This window comes from Poecilia reticulata, chromosome 7, assembly GCF_904066995.2.
Source record: "Poecilia reticulata chromosome 7, P_reticulata-male-v2, whole genome shotgun sequence".
In the NCBI taxonomy this organism is placed as follows: Eukaryota; Metazoa; Chordata; class Actinopteri; order Cyprinodontiformes; family Poeciliidae; genus Poecilia; species Poecilia reticulata.
The window spans coordinates 17,730,833-17,746,254 of NC_088836.1; the positions used below are offsets into that span (position 1 = coordinate 17,730,833).

The 15,422-nt window shown below is 39.7% G+C and overlaps 1 protein-coding gene across 1 annotated transcript in view; it reads right to left on the minus strand.

Annotated features, from left to right (window-relative positions):
- Window positions 1–14,056, minus strand: part of LOC103467396 (chemokine-like protein TAFA-2) — a 90,621-nt gene extending 76,565 nt beyond the window's left edge. The window contains exon 1 of the mRNA XM_008413737.3: window positions 13,552–14,056. The gene's annotated coding sequence lies outside the window, so the exon portion shown is untranslated. The remainder of the gene's footprint in view (window positions 1–13,551) is intronic.
- Between the last annotated feature and the right edge of the window lie 1,366 nt (window positions 14,057–15,422).

The following is a 15,422-nucleotide window of genomic DNA, read 5'->3' on the forward strand; positions in this document are numbered from 1 at the left end:
GGGAATGCTAATAAAGCTGGATTCAATCAAATTGAAAGCAGTCTTTTGGTAATTCATGCCTTTAAAATTAGAATTCTTGTTGTGCATTCAGAGTCTCTCTCTGTCCACCCCACACACACGCACACACACGCACGCACACGTACACACACAGCTGGCAGAGTTACTGGCTCAGCCTGAAAGAATATTGTGTTACACACTGAGAGACAGACGATTTAAACCCGTTTGACTTGAATAAAGCAGAAATGCTTAGGAATAACATGACTTTAATTATTATTAGCGTTGCACAACATCAGGCGACTATGTAATTGGGAATCCATTGCTAAAATTTTGCATGGCTGTCTGAAATACAATATGTTTTTTCTAAGACTTTTCTTCCTTAACAGCGAAGCACTGTCCACACCATCCTCCATAACCCTTAATGTCTCAGCAGTTCAAGATAAAACCCAAATATCTGGAGTAAGCTCTATTAGAGAGCATCAAATATGTTATCAATACGTACAGACTGAATGCATTACACTTGAAGTATTGCATCATACCTAATGCTGCCGTCAAGCAATCCTTTGAGATGGTGATGCTGCACACACACTAATAACACAGCTGAGATTGAATGTACTGTGCAGTTCTACTTATTGCAGTGCAAATGTTAGATATTCACTCTTTTTCATGTTCAAAATCATATTGAATTTGTATTACACAAATAAGTTGTGGTGCTTTAGTGGAATAGCTGTCTTTTTCTTCCCTCTGTTAATTGACTAAAATGTGTTTTCTTTGGGCACTCACTCTGTAAAAAAAACATTAAAAAAAATTATATATATATATATATATATATATATATATATATATATATATATATATATATATATATATATATATATATATATATATATATATAGGCAGGTGGTGAAAATATAGAGACTCATTTTGTTTCCTCCAAATGTCTTCTTCCAGATGTGACAAGCACTAAAACTTTCAAATAAAACCATAAAATCAGGGTTGGGTCGTTTTATTTAGATCAGTTATTTATGTAAATATTTAAAACACTCATGGTTCAAATCTGCTCAAGGAACAGGTATTTTCATGCACACGTGCAAAACATTGATTGTTGCCTAATGTATGAGGCCTCAGAGTGCTGCAGCTAATGGCAGTGTCATAATATTGGACACATTAGGATGGGATTAGTAAGAGAAGCCGCTTTTAGGATGTGATCCCTGGGAGGAGGGTGTCGGATAGTGCTTGTATTACTGTCATCCCTATCTCTCTCTCTCACACGCACACACCTGCGCATGCACTTGCACACACAGCAGACATGCAGGTTGTCCTGCAGCCTTGCTCTCTTTTCTCAATAGCATCTGTGGAGGAACATGACACACTGAAGCATCACCTACAGTAGCTCATATTCCTCTTCCAACAAGATTTTTTAATCTCATCTATTTGAGGTGCTGGTGTTAAACGTGTCTGGTGAAAAAACAGAAAAGCTGTGCTGGAAGGCTGAACTTGTAGAGATTAGAAGAGGCATCCCTCAGCTCCCTTTAACAAGGTGTTTCCTTTTTCTCGTCAGACTGCATCATTAATGACTAAAGCCTAAAGTTCCTTCATTACAGAACGTCTCTGATGCACACGCGCTTTTACTGTGCTTTACAAATGTTTTGATGCTCTTTCACATTTTGTCATGTTGTCATGACAATATATTTGTGGAGGGATTTTTTTTTTTTGTAGTGGACCAACAAAATATGACACGATTGTGAGGTAGAATCAGGAATCAGACATTTAAATATTTTACAAATAAAAATCAAAAGGTTCTGTGTGTTTATTTATTCAGTCCCACAACTAAACATGTTGCAATAATGCTCTCCCTAAAATGACATATATATTTTATAAAAAATGTTAAAGTCATGTTTTACTGAGTTAAATAAAGGACACGTCATAATATTTGTCATTCAGGTGACAGCTATGTTGCAAGTAGCAGCCAGATGCAGTCAGCATGGCTTGGAATAGAAAATGTCCCAACTATTCTTAAGTCATTTGTTTGCCAGCATTTGTGTTTCCACTATAACCAATACATGTCGACAAAGTGACAGACAAGACACTAACAATGTGTTGGTGAAAGTTGCTCAGTTGCTGAAGGAGCCAGAAAGCATTGCTAAAATGCCCGATGGCGGGACATCGGGCTGCATCCCTCTGTGCCATCGTCCCCGGGTTCGAGCCCCGGGCCACCATTTACTGCATGCCCTCTACTTCTCTACATACGCATGTTCCTGTTCAGATACTTTTTAATAAAGGCCACAAGAGCCACAACGACTTTTAAAAACTGCACTGGTAAGCTCTGAATATATTCCTTTTAAAATCAAAGTGTTCTAAAACAAACAAACAAACAAAACAAAAAACAAAACAAAAAAAAACAAAAAAAAAAAAAAAAAAAAAAAAAAAATATATATATATATATATATATATATATATATATATATATATATATTTGTGGCATAAAATTCTTTCTTGTAAAGTTTGGTTTTGTACATGTAAATCTTGAAAGAGGGACAGAAATTAAGAGTTTATGCAAAGTCTCTTTTATTGTGTTCAAAATGTACACAATATAAAAATAACCATCTCCCACAACTTTGGCCCAACTCTGAAAACCATGCAGCTAGTGCGGATGCAGAAACTCTTACAGCTTCCACTTGTTGCTATGTGGGTATAAAAGTAAAAGTAATACAATCTGTGTCGGTTCGTTTCTCCACCGTCTCCTTTATCGGTATTATCCCTGCACAAAACCACCCACCAAACTGCAATAATTACTGCTGCGTGTGTTTGAGCTCAAATATACCCGACTACAGTATATATAACACTTTATATTGGATTCATAATTGCATAATTAGATATAATTGCAGGCACTGTGGGCTTGCCTGACAACCTAATGAGGCAGCTGTAAAATAGCTGGTGGTTCCACTTGAAGAAAATAATCAAAGACTACAAGATAAAAGGGCATACACAGATAAACACAGCCAACCAGTAGAACAGGCCCTGGGCTACAACCAAGCACAAAAAAGGGAAACTAATAATAAAGAAAGATAGGACAGAGAGGGTGAGTGAGAGACTTTACAACACTCTTTGTGCTCAATGCTGTCTGAGTTCACTGGTAACTAGAAATGAGCTGGAAAATGTGCATACACAATTAGAAGAAGGCTTTGTCCACTGATTACTGAAAATGAAATTAAATCTGAATCTGAAACATGTATGAATAATTTTGGGCTCAAGTGTAACTTCCTCTACTTCTTAAGATGACCCCAGAGAGTCCCCTTCACACTTAATAAAAGTGTAGAAAGGATACGCACAGAGACATAAAAACAACAACAACAACAACAACAAAAAAGTGAGCCCCTAAATTGCCGGCCTAATGGCCACAGTGATTGATGCCTGGTTAATGATGAAGAAAGCAGCGCAATTGATTCATGTGTGACATAGCTCCGACTCCTGGTTAACAGCTCTTCTTTGCCATTAGCCATAATGAGTCAGAACTGACACTGCCAAAGATACAGTGCCTGCACTGCTTTGTTTATAACGGCTGCTGAAAGCAGGACCCCCTCTCAGCTGACAAACTGGCAGAGAGTCCTGTCACTGCAGAGTCATTAGCGAAACCTATGGCCACGCCAAAATCTACAAATCGAATTGCTTTCCTAATAAGCCACAATATGTCACGGCAAGTGGGCTGCTATAACAGCAATGATAGCTCACCTGAACAACGTCAGTTTACCTACCATGGAACAGCTGCATTCACTGCCGGTTCTGGAATGTGGCCAGTAATCTGTCACTGAGCCCTGGCATTAAAGCAAACACATCCTTGCAAAGACAAATACCACTGAAATCATTACAGAAAGGGGGGAGAAAGACACACACAAAGCAAAACGGAAAATTCTTAAATGTCTTCAGCTGATTGTTTTTTGTCTTGTTAAGATTTAACATGTTTTTGTGTACCTGTATCAACAGCCAGACTGTGCCATGCCGATCACTTGCAAATTTCTTGAGAATTATTTTCTTGAAAAATAGACAGTTGCTATAAAGTGGACAGGACCATCTCAATTGAGTTTATTCTGTGCAGTTTATTTTCAGACAGACAAATTATCACCAAAATTAACAGTGCAAAATTAATGTGGCCTTGTCAAGTATATGAACATATTGTTTACAAATGACAAAATCTGAAGATTTGACCAGCAGAGCTCCCCCAACTAGGCCATTCCAAGTGTGAATCAAAGTCTGTTTCTCTCCAGTCGAAAGCTTATTGACATTCTCTGAAAACCACACATTTGTCACGTGGTGATCATAATTAATTCAGTGCTGTGCTATTAACCTTCTAAACAAAGCTTACAAATGCCTTCTTTTAGCACCAAACTGAATGTAATAGGTGGAATAAGTAGCAGAATGTAATGCTTAACATGTATTGTTTCTTGAATTTTTCAACAATGGACTCAGTGATGCATTCGCTTGGATGAAGAAAAGTTAACTTTTTAGCAGGGAGAGGGGGAGATTGGAGGAGGGTTTGAGAGTGAGACAGTGCAGGGTTTGGCCAGGAGAGATGGCTATTAGCAGTGTAAATGAAGGGAAACATGTAATGACAGGACCCCAGAGTTACTAACAAGGGTGATGGATGATGCTCAGCTCAGACACGAGGCAGTTCATCACTCACCTCAGACTTAAACAAACATAAACACAGTCTTACAGCTTTTCTGCTCGCACTAAATTACATCCCTTTTTCTCCCTTATTAACCTTCTACATAGCCACTTCTACTGTAGCCACAAGACATTCAGCATTGTAATGTGTGCAGCTCAAACACACAGGCCTCACAACACTGGCACTCAACAAATGCACCATTGTACTTCAGTCACTTAAAGAACAATACTGGGTTTTCAATATTCCAAAGTATATTAATGAATACCAGGTAGAGATTCCATGTAGAATTAGATGCTTTAAAAAAAAAAAAAAGAAAGGTATCAATAGTTCACGCTGCTGATGGTGGAGTAATGGTGTTGGGGATACTTTCTCAAGACTCTGGGTCCTTTAGTACCAGCTGTGCATTCTTTAATTGGCACACTGCTTACTTGAGTATTGTTGCTTGCTGTTTCCATCAGTTTATGACCAGTTTTTTCATGTTGCAATGGTTACTTACAGCAGAATAATGCACCAAGTCATCTCAGACGGGTCTGTGGTTGACGATGAGTTCACTGTACCCCAATGGCCTCCAGGTTCACCAAATTTCTATACAGTAGCAGATATTTGTGTACCCCTGAAGCAAAACAGGAGATTTGCTTTGGGGGCATACAGCTGAGAAATATGGACCTGCTGAGTGACACTATTATGTCAACATGGTCATAAATCTTAAGTCTACACCACAATCAAAATAACTGCAGTTTTGAAGGCAAAACGGGATTCAATCTGGTACTAGCATGGTGTATTTAATAAAAATGCTTGTTAAATGTGTATTAAGAAATAACAATCCCTCTCTGGCAGAATATCAAAACTTGAACATTTAAAACTACAATATGTAACTTTTTAAAAATATATATGTTTTTTTTTCCATATTTGTTAAAACTATCAGTAAGAGACAGATAATCTGTGGGGGGAAAAAATCGAGGTCCTCTGCCTTCTCCCAGTGCTCCCAGCGCTAATTACAAAAATACACAGTTTGGTCAGAAACAATCAATCAGAGCTAGGAGGAGGGTCTTAGCGGTGTCAGTCATGCTTGTGTATACCCTGCTAATACCCATCCCATTGCTCTCTGTTAAACTACAGGCTCTTCCCAATAGCAGAACCTGCCGCAAATGCTAAGGCTAGTTAGCATGGCAATCAATGATGGTGGAAAAGCAGTTTTCCGTTAGCGGTAAGTTGTTTCTCCACCCTTAGCAGATTTAGCAGTGAATGCATGAGCATGATTGGCGGCGCTAAGACCTTCCTCCTGGCTCTGATTGATTGTTTCTGACCAGGAGTGGTGTATTTCAGGATTGAGGTATTACAGAAACATTTTTAGCAGTGGACTCTCTATCTAAAGCTAACATTTTAGCTTGTTTATGCTCAGTCTCTGATGATAACCCACTCTGTTGTGAATGGTTAGCTGAGTGGTCGCAAGAGGCAGCTTCTCATTCTTTTTTTGACATGCACCAAACTAACCAGTGGAGACAGAGTAAGTGGGGAGGGTTATTGGTTAAGGTACTGGAGTCTGGACTTCACTAAAGGTTTCCAAGGAAGTATGTTCTATTCAGAAGAGATGTTGGCTTTGTAAATCTGGAGACTCTTTTCATGTACAAAAAACACTACAGCATAGGAAAAAAAAAAATAGAATTCAGATTGAAATGTCAATGGTTTATATTTCCTCCTACATCTTTAATTCAATTAAAAAATACGTAATTATTCCCAAAGGAAATTGTACATCTTTTTGCACATAAGTGCATATTTGTTTTAATGCTTTTACACTGGAGAACCCTAGCACCTACAAAGAGCGTAAATGAAAACACTGCATTGTGTTAAATTAAAGCTCAATATTTCTCCCCAATGATGCTCTTGCTCTCTCCTCTGGTCTCCTCTCCGTCATTGCTGTGCTAGTCAAGGGAAGCGGTGTGGGGCTTAGAGGTGCTGGATAAACATTAGATCTGCAAAGTGCTTTTTCCCCCAGTCTGTGTGTACCTGGGTAATAGATGCAGTAATGGAGTTTGTTCAGGCTAAGGTAATCCTAGAGTTGTACTCGCAGCATCTGATGCTGTTTCTCTCTTCTGATGTCCTGTTCCACAGCAGGCACTGATGCTGTTGCAGCTGTCACTGTTACTGAGCCACACAAGCCATTCTGGAGCAAAGCAAAAGAGTGCATTTCATTGTGCGAAACGGTATTGCCTGATGGAAGTATTGGGTGCAAAAGCATGCATGTATGAGCCAGTGTGTGTGCGCGAGTGCCTTTGTAGTTAAAAGCGAGGAAAGGATGTAACGATATATGGCTGTTTGGATGTTATAAGTCACCTGTGGGAGGAGGGATAAGAACAAGGCTGGGGGCTAAGAATGAATTTACGGGGTCCAATCTCCTAGAAACAATTTCTTTATGTGGGTTACACACATTTAGAGTGGCTACTCGTCTCTGATGGGCCTCGACTGACCACAAACGGCTTCTGGTGATGGCCAATGAAATACAGCACAACCTTTTTATGGGACATGCTTTTTATTTCTTTCACTTTATCCCTTGTGAACTTGCTTGTCTGCTTCTGTCAAGGTCTTTCATTTCTGTTTCATTTTCACTCAACTCCATTTCTCTTTTAATTAAGGAGAGGTTAATGTATTTAGGTGGCCAAAGAGAAATGTCTCTTTTTATAGGACACAAGGTGCAGTTATTGTAGCCTGGTAAAAGCCAGCCCCTTGTTGTATGCCTAGCTTCTTACAGAGGCTCTGTGCTCTCATCTGTTGAGAAATAATTGCTTCCTGGAGGCGTGGACTGTGGTAAGGTTTTACATGTTACCCAACCCCTAAAATTTGGCCATGAAGTTTGTAATGCGGCAGCTCCGACGCTTTGACGCCTACCAGAAATTGTGTGCGAGGAAAACAACGTGGGGAGTAGAGCCGCAACATCTTCGCTAGCAATCAAATAACTTAAGTGTTCTTCCTATTTCGACTTTAAGTGCTCAATATTTGGAAGAGTGACAAACATGTTTGCCAAACTACAGCCATGGCAGACTACAATTCTGAAAACAGTGCACAAAATCAACGTCTTGGTTCACAACTCCTCCTTCTCTTTGCTGATTCACCCGGTTGAAATTCAACCATAGAAACTGAGCTCTGGTTGTCCCAGACAGAGCACTGAAAGGAGATGAGAATAGAGTGGAATTGCGTAGGAAAGCAATCGCCAGGCTACAGTTATCTACTTCTGTTTGGTCTTTTTCACGCTGTCTTCTCTTTTAAAATATTCCCCTCTTTTTGTTGTCTTTCTTTGCAGTGGATCCTTGACATTACTCTTAAGGCCCAAAAGGCTTATTGGGAGAAAAGATGGATAAAGGAAAGAGTGAGGGAAATGCTGCAAAGGGAGTTGTAGTCGTGTGCACGCGTGTGTGTGTGTGTGTGTGTGCGTGCATGCGTGCGTGCGTGCGTGTGTGTGTGTGCGTGTGTGTGTGTGTGCGTGTGTGTGTGTGTGTGTGCGTGTGTGTGTGTGTGTGTGTGTGTGTGTGTGAGAGAGAGAGAGAGAGTTACAGGTACACAAGAAGATATAAAGCAGTGAAAAACATATATCGGTATCTTTCAAAAGATTAAATACCACATAATTGTGTTAATATATTTCTTAAAGCTTCATGCAGAATGCACAAGCAGTGAGTAAACAACTTCTTTTCAAATGTCCAGACAATACAAACAGGAGGAGATTTTGGACCAAAGGAGAGGAATGATGATGATATATCAAACTCAAAAATTAAGATATTACACGATGTCAGGTTTACAAGACAAATAAAAAAAGAAAAAGAAAACTAACAAATATGTTGCTTTTTTGTCTGTTTGCTTGTTTTGACAGGGAAAAAAGCATATAAATTGCTAACTGTGTCTTAAAGAAACTGTTATCTGGATCTGTTAACTAAATCCAGGTTTGACAAAGCCATGCTTTTCAGTTTCTATGCTTTTCTGATTCTAAGTTGGTCCTGACACTAAATTACACATAATAAATTACTAATTATTATTTGACATGTTCTGTTTTGTGGTGTTAAAACAGAAGTAGGGCTACACAAATCTCAAAACAGACTTTTTTTAAATCTCTGTTCAGTTTGGATTAATCCCTCAAAGATTTGATCAATCCCAGTATAAAGGATGTGATGAATAAATGATGTCCAGACTCATTAAAAACTGTGAAGCAGCTTCTAGTGTTTATCAGTGTTAAGAAGCTTGCAAGCAGATGCTAACTCATTAGCAGTTATTATCATTATCATCATTAGCAGTCATTGTGATTGTACAGTACTTAAAAAAACATCTTGTCTATCTTGTCTGTCACTCTCAGTGTTTCTCTTTTCCCCCAGTACTTAAAGTCTTACCAAAAAAAAAAAAAAGGCTACCAGTAGTGAAGGATTCTTCAGTGTTTTTTGTATTTTCCCAGCCAACACTTGCAGACTCTTGTAACACTGTAATTACATCAAAATGAGAGTCTCAAGAATACAGAGTGTAAATTTATCTTCATATCCAGGGCCCATAGTGGATAACACTCTTTTTGTTAAGTGCAGCCGATAAAGTAACTTTGTGAGACAAACTATACTTTCACTAGAACAGTGAAAATTTTTCAATTGAATGGCTAGAAAAATGAAAACAACCAGGATTTTTCAGGTGCCCAATCTGAGCCCAGGAATCAATCGCCAAGCTTCAAGTTGTAAAAGAGCTGCATTTTTTTATTACTTCTTATGACACGGTGTGATATATCATGCCGTTTTCCTCTTCTGACGTAGTATTTAAAGTGGTATTATAAGAGTGGTATTACTTTTGCCTTTTAACAGGAAAGTCCTGCAGTCTTTCTGAGTTTTCATGTTCTCCCCATGCATGTCTGAGTTCTCCTCAGGTACTCTGGCTTCCCACCACAGTTCAAAAACATAACTGTTGGGTCAATTGGTCTCTGTATGTTGTCTTTAGGTTTGAGTCTGTCTGTGTGTGTGGTTGTTTGTCTATTAGGTCTTTGTGTTGTCATGGGGTGACTGTGGCTCTGTGGGTAGAGTAGTCATCTTGCGATCAGAAGGTTGTAGGTTCAATACCAGCTTCCTCCTCCCATGTGCCAATGTGCCCCTGAGCAAGGCACCCAACCCCAAACTGCCTACTGATCAGTGTGCGAATAGGTGAATGTAACTCTAGTGTAAAGCACTTTGAGTGCTATATAAGTTCAGTCCATTTACCATGCGATGAACTGGTGACATGTCCAGGGTTTACCTCTTACCCAATGGCAGCTAGAGATAGGCATCAGCACCCCCAACAACCCAGAAAGGAAGAAGTGGATACAGAAAATGTATCCACCAGAAGTACTATAAGCAGTTTCTTACCTTAACAAAAACGTGAGATTTGAAAGAGGTTGCAGGTCCTGTTAAAATCTAGTTTTATATTTGTCTTGGGTGGTCATAAGTGGACAGATCCGAGCGGGTCACTTTACACCTGGCACTGAAATGCATCTCCACGTGCATCTCCGGTGACCACATGAGATCGGAGCTACTTCCCCACTCTCTATGCAAATAAACAGATATGCTAGTGTAAGTCACCCACTTCCAGCCCAATCCCACATGCCATTCAGTGATGTCTTCTATTTTACTGTCAAGTTAGAGGTGAAAAGTATTTCAGATTTGTCTAAGTAAACAAATCATTTTAATAAACACTTTAGCGTTTTCAAGGTAAATATGCTCCAAGGCTGGCAAGTAAATAACACACAATCCAGAACATAACCTGTCTGTGAAATAAGATAGCTAACAACAAGGATGTAATAATAATGGTATTTGTACCAGTCTTTCACAGATGGACATTTTTTCCAAATACATTCTGCTTAAGAACACATCAGTTACAGGCAATTGCAATTTTTACCCACAGGAGGGCGCTCACATGTGCTTATAATGTGTTTAGTAAGTACCAAAACTGATTGGTGTTTACCAAGAATGCCTAATAAAATCTGAAAGCTTTTGAATTTTCTGATGAAAGAGCAACAGCAAATCAGTGTTAGGCAAACCTAATGGCAATAAAAGCATGGCTAAGGCAAGTCATTTGTGTATTTAATGTAATTCCTTATACTCTGGCCTCATCAAGTTTGCAACTTGTCATACTTTATCAATACCTGATAAGAGTTCCCCAGAAGCTAGATTAACACAAGTGAACTTTTCTGTCCCTATAAGCCGATGACATTCATGTTATTAATACTTATTGTAAACCATTTATTAAATGTGACTCAGTGCCTAGTGTTCTTCCCAAATATGTCCTCAATAACAACACATTTATAAAACCTTTGCAGTTAAAGTAAATTAAAAACAATCAACAAATATTACTTGGACAAAATAAAAATCAGTTTTCCCCTCCCTACAGTCTTGTTTTTTAATCTTGTTTCCCAATACATTTGCTCCCTTTCCAACCTCTACCTTCTCTCGTTGCAGCATTTGCGTGCCTGTGATTAATAATATGAGCACAAAACCAGAAACTGTTTATTGAATAAGCTCGTGACACTAACAGTGTATTGTGATTTATTTTGTTCTGTGGCCGCATTAAAAATACATTTGAGCCATTTCTGAAAGCTACCAGTGAGCGGCCACATATTTCTTTCCGATAATGCATTTGAGTATCTCTCCATAAACACCCAGAAATCCAATCCAATCTCTGTGGCTGTTCCACTCGCCACCTCCCTACTGCTTTTCCTTCCTGTCAGTCAAGTCTGGAGCATGTCCAAAAATTATATACAGTTTTGTTCAAATAGCGGCTTCAAAGCACAGATGCCTTGGCTTTTGTGGCCTGAGCTGAAAATAACAAGAAGGATGTCACGCAGTGTAAATTCTCATATTCTGTGCCTTGCAAAGACATTCTTGTCACTTAAATTTTTCCGCATCTTGACACATTACAACCACAAAGTTTTTGTTGTTGTTTATTTTTCCAACAAATTTACAAAAAGTTGCATAATCATGAAATGGCACATCAAAATCTAATCATGTATCTGTAATTAGCCCCATTTAATCTGATATCCCTAAATCAATTTAGTTGCATTCAGAACTAACCTAAGTTCTAAACAGATTTCAGATGTGTGTCATTTAGTTTCACAATACTGTTATTCTGTGAAGGTTTGACATGTTTGTTAGTGAACAAGCAGCATCATGAAGACCAATCTACATACCAGAGAACTCAGAGATAGAGTTGTGGAATTTTTAAAGCTAAATTATATTTTTAAAACTCTATCCTAAGCATCAAACGTTCTCACAAACCGCTGTTCAATCCATAACTTAAAAAAGTGGCACACCTGCAAACCTACCAAAAAATGATTGTACACCTACTCTTACTGAGCAAGGTTAGCAGCCTAGTGGCACATACATAGTCTGCAAAAAATGTTCCTTCTCTTTGCCAAGGCTGCAAGAGCAAAAATGACATCATTCTTTTCTGGCAGTTGTGGTTTGATAGTTCTTGCAGCGTCTTCTTGACATCCCAACAGAGCTTTTTTTCTAGTGTGACGCCCAACAGGTATGGGTAAGAAATGTAAAGTGGGCATGCTTACTACACTGACTTATGCTAGAGTCAAGGGTCCCAATGATGTTTGTGCAGGAAACATCATTGGAAAATGAAATTATTGTTCTCACCACCTCAAGTAAAGGGAAAAAAAAATGCTGGTCTTGTACACGCCTCATCTTTAGGTGTTCCAGAGATCTATCATGTAAGAATATCTGTTTCATTCATGCACTCCACAACCCTGTACTTTACGGAGACATGGCAGGAAAAAAGTAATTCTAGACGTAAAGGTACCATTTGCAGTTTGCCTCGAGGTTTGCAGGGCGCACTATCAAACATGTGGAAGAAGATAGTCTAATCAGATGAGACCAAAATTGAACTTAGGCTGTAGGCAGAATTCTGTGTATTGAAAGAAAAACTAGCACTGCACAACATGCCCACCCAGAATGATGGGGGTGGCATCATCATGCTGGGGGGGCCAAGCTGGTCATGGTTGATGGAAAGATGGATGGAAATAATTACAGAACAGTCCTGTAAAAAGAAAAAAGTTAAGAGGCTGAAAAAGAATAATTAATCATTTGGATCAAAGTGTTAAATGTGTTAAAATGGCCCTGTCAAAGCTAAGGCTGTTACATCAAATCTGAATAAAGTTACTGACGTTTAGCTATACTGTGACAAAACGTGAGAACGTTCAAGAGTAGAGATGCTTAAATACATTGAATGGCAACTCAATATGTGTTTCAAGAGCGTCAGATTCACGTTTGGTTATAAGACAAGTGAGAGTGTGTCGAAGAAAGACAGCGCAAGTAAATGCATGAATACCCAGTCCAGTCTTTTCATACAGCTCATATCTATTGAACAAATCAACTATAAAGTGATAAAGAACCGAGACGGGCCGGCTCCGCCAACATAACACGTGCCCGCAGACGCCATACAGCTACCTCACCTGCGAGGCAATCAAGAGTGAGTGCGCGTGCGCTCATTTGTGTGCGCGCGTGCGTCTGAGTGAGAAAGAAAGAGCGAGGGGAAGGAGCCTTCCGATAAGCGGTGCAACACCTGAAACAACCGCAATCATTTGTCTTCTCTGTAAAATCACCCCCGTCTAAATGAAGCTGATTGCAGGGCAGCAGAATACCTACACCCTCCCCCCCCCCCTCCCCAGCATCTCTTCCATAAAATCCTCTAGATGCAACCCGTTCCATTGGTAGACTTAATAGACTTAAGCTGAAAAGCTGTGATGCAGTTTGTATTCATGCAGAGCAGATGTGCGGCGTTCATGACTTTTTATCACGCTCACTTTCCAGGCAGTAAATTAAAAGCGCATAAACTGCTTTCCCCCCCTTCCCTCCCTCAGTGAAGTGTGGAGATTACCCAGAAATCCTTACCTGTTGGTGCGGTGTGGTCCTGTTCCGTTAACCCAGCAGGTGAACCTCTCTCCTCATAGCCACTCCACTATCCGAGACGGAGGAGATTCTCGCATGCCCTCTGCGCTTACACCGTGAAGCGGCTCCTTTCTGGCACAGAGCAGGAAAGTTACACCATACCATCCACGCGTCGGAATATGCGGAGATGAGGCGAAAAGACAGGAAGCTCTGGCCCTCCTGTCTTGAAACCAAGCCTGCTGCCCTCTGCGACCGATCCGCTGCTGAAAGAAGGACCCCTGAAAGTTCCGTTTCCCCTCTCCTCTTTCACACAAGTTCCCTAAGCCATGTTAATATGATGGAAACGCCCTAAGTGGGCTTTTATTTGGCGCGGGGGAATCGTCTTTTTATTCCTCGAGAAGAAAGTGAGGAGACCGCAGCCGGTGGCGGGACAGAGGTGCGTTTGTGTCGGGGCGTCACGCAGACTGCTGATGCGCTCCTGTTTGTCCTGCCTGGAAGATGTGGAGCGTTTGCTGTAAGCTGTGATAGTGGTGCACCGCCCCCTAGCGGACTAATGTGGAAACACGTGTCCATAGAAGCAAGGCGTATGCAGCAAGCCCTAAATGATACTGTACACTAATGTGACCAGAGCCAGATGGGCTGCGCAAGGACGTGTGGGATACATGATATTATTCATCATCTGTCAGTGTACCCTGGTAGTCAGACAGAAAGAGGCATGCGTGGGCTAATGTCAAAGCACAATACAAACACACACACGCAAACTAATGTAGGTGCATCAGGAATGCCCCGAGGAGTTTGGATGCTGGATACAGTGGGGCTTCTTGCAAGAATCACGCCATGGGCAAGAACCTCCTAATGCTGCCCAACACACATCAGCGCACGCCCACTCCCTAACACCTCAATAAAGAGCCTTCTTACTATGTAAATGATCAGATATGTCTTAGAGCCAGATACAAAAAACAATTCTCAGAAATTCTAAGTTAGTTTTTTATTGTTTGTATAAAAAAAATAAAAAAAGTGTTCTCTTTTTAGCCACAATGGCATACATTGTGCCACGCTTTCATGTAACCACACAATAGTTTTTTGATGAAAAAAAAAAAATTCTTTTCATCAAGCATTAGATCTTACTTTAAGAGAAAGAGGTCTAATGCTAAGAAAACACATTTTTCAAGTAGAGAATTAAGATTTTATCATTTCCAAATAGTTCCAATTTATAATCCTGTCTTCCGAGAATAATTAAACAGGTAATGAGTGCATACTTCTAAAAAAAACAAACAAAAAAAAAAAACGGCTAAATACCTCTAGAATAATTGGTTTCAAATGTTATCCCAACCGAGTAATAGGTCACAAGAATTATTTTAAAGTAAAATGAAAGATTCATTTGGTAGCTTGCACAAAAACTTTCAGTATGTTCTACAGATGCAAACCAATGAAACTTTCATGAGAGTAGCTTTTCATGAATGTTGTTAGGGAGTGGGCGTGGGCTGATGTGTGTTCATTTCATTTTTAGGTTTCATGATAGCATCTGGTCTAGTATTAATAAAAGATGGATGAAAGTATCTGGCAAGTTACCTACACATTCTGTAAAGCAATAATCAAGAGCAATGATTGTTCTAAATAAATATGGGCTGCATCGTGAGGTTTTACCATAGAAAATTAATTTGGGGCTCTATTTTATTTTTTGCCATGTGGCACCCCTAGATGTGCTGACCTGGACAGATAGCCTTGTTTCCCATATCCAAAACTGCCACTGGTTGGACTAAAGGGAAATCCTAAGGTCTGTGACCTATTAAGATGTATCTGTGATCTGTGTGAACGAGTCCCTCTCAGCTGTGAGAAGTTTGTATTAATCTGATCTCAGCCTAACCGACCAA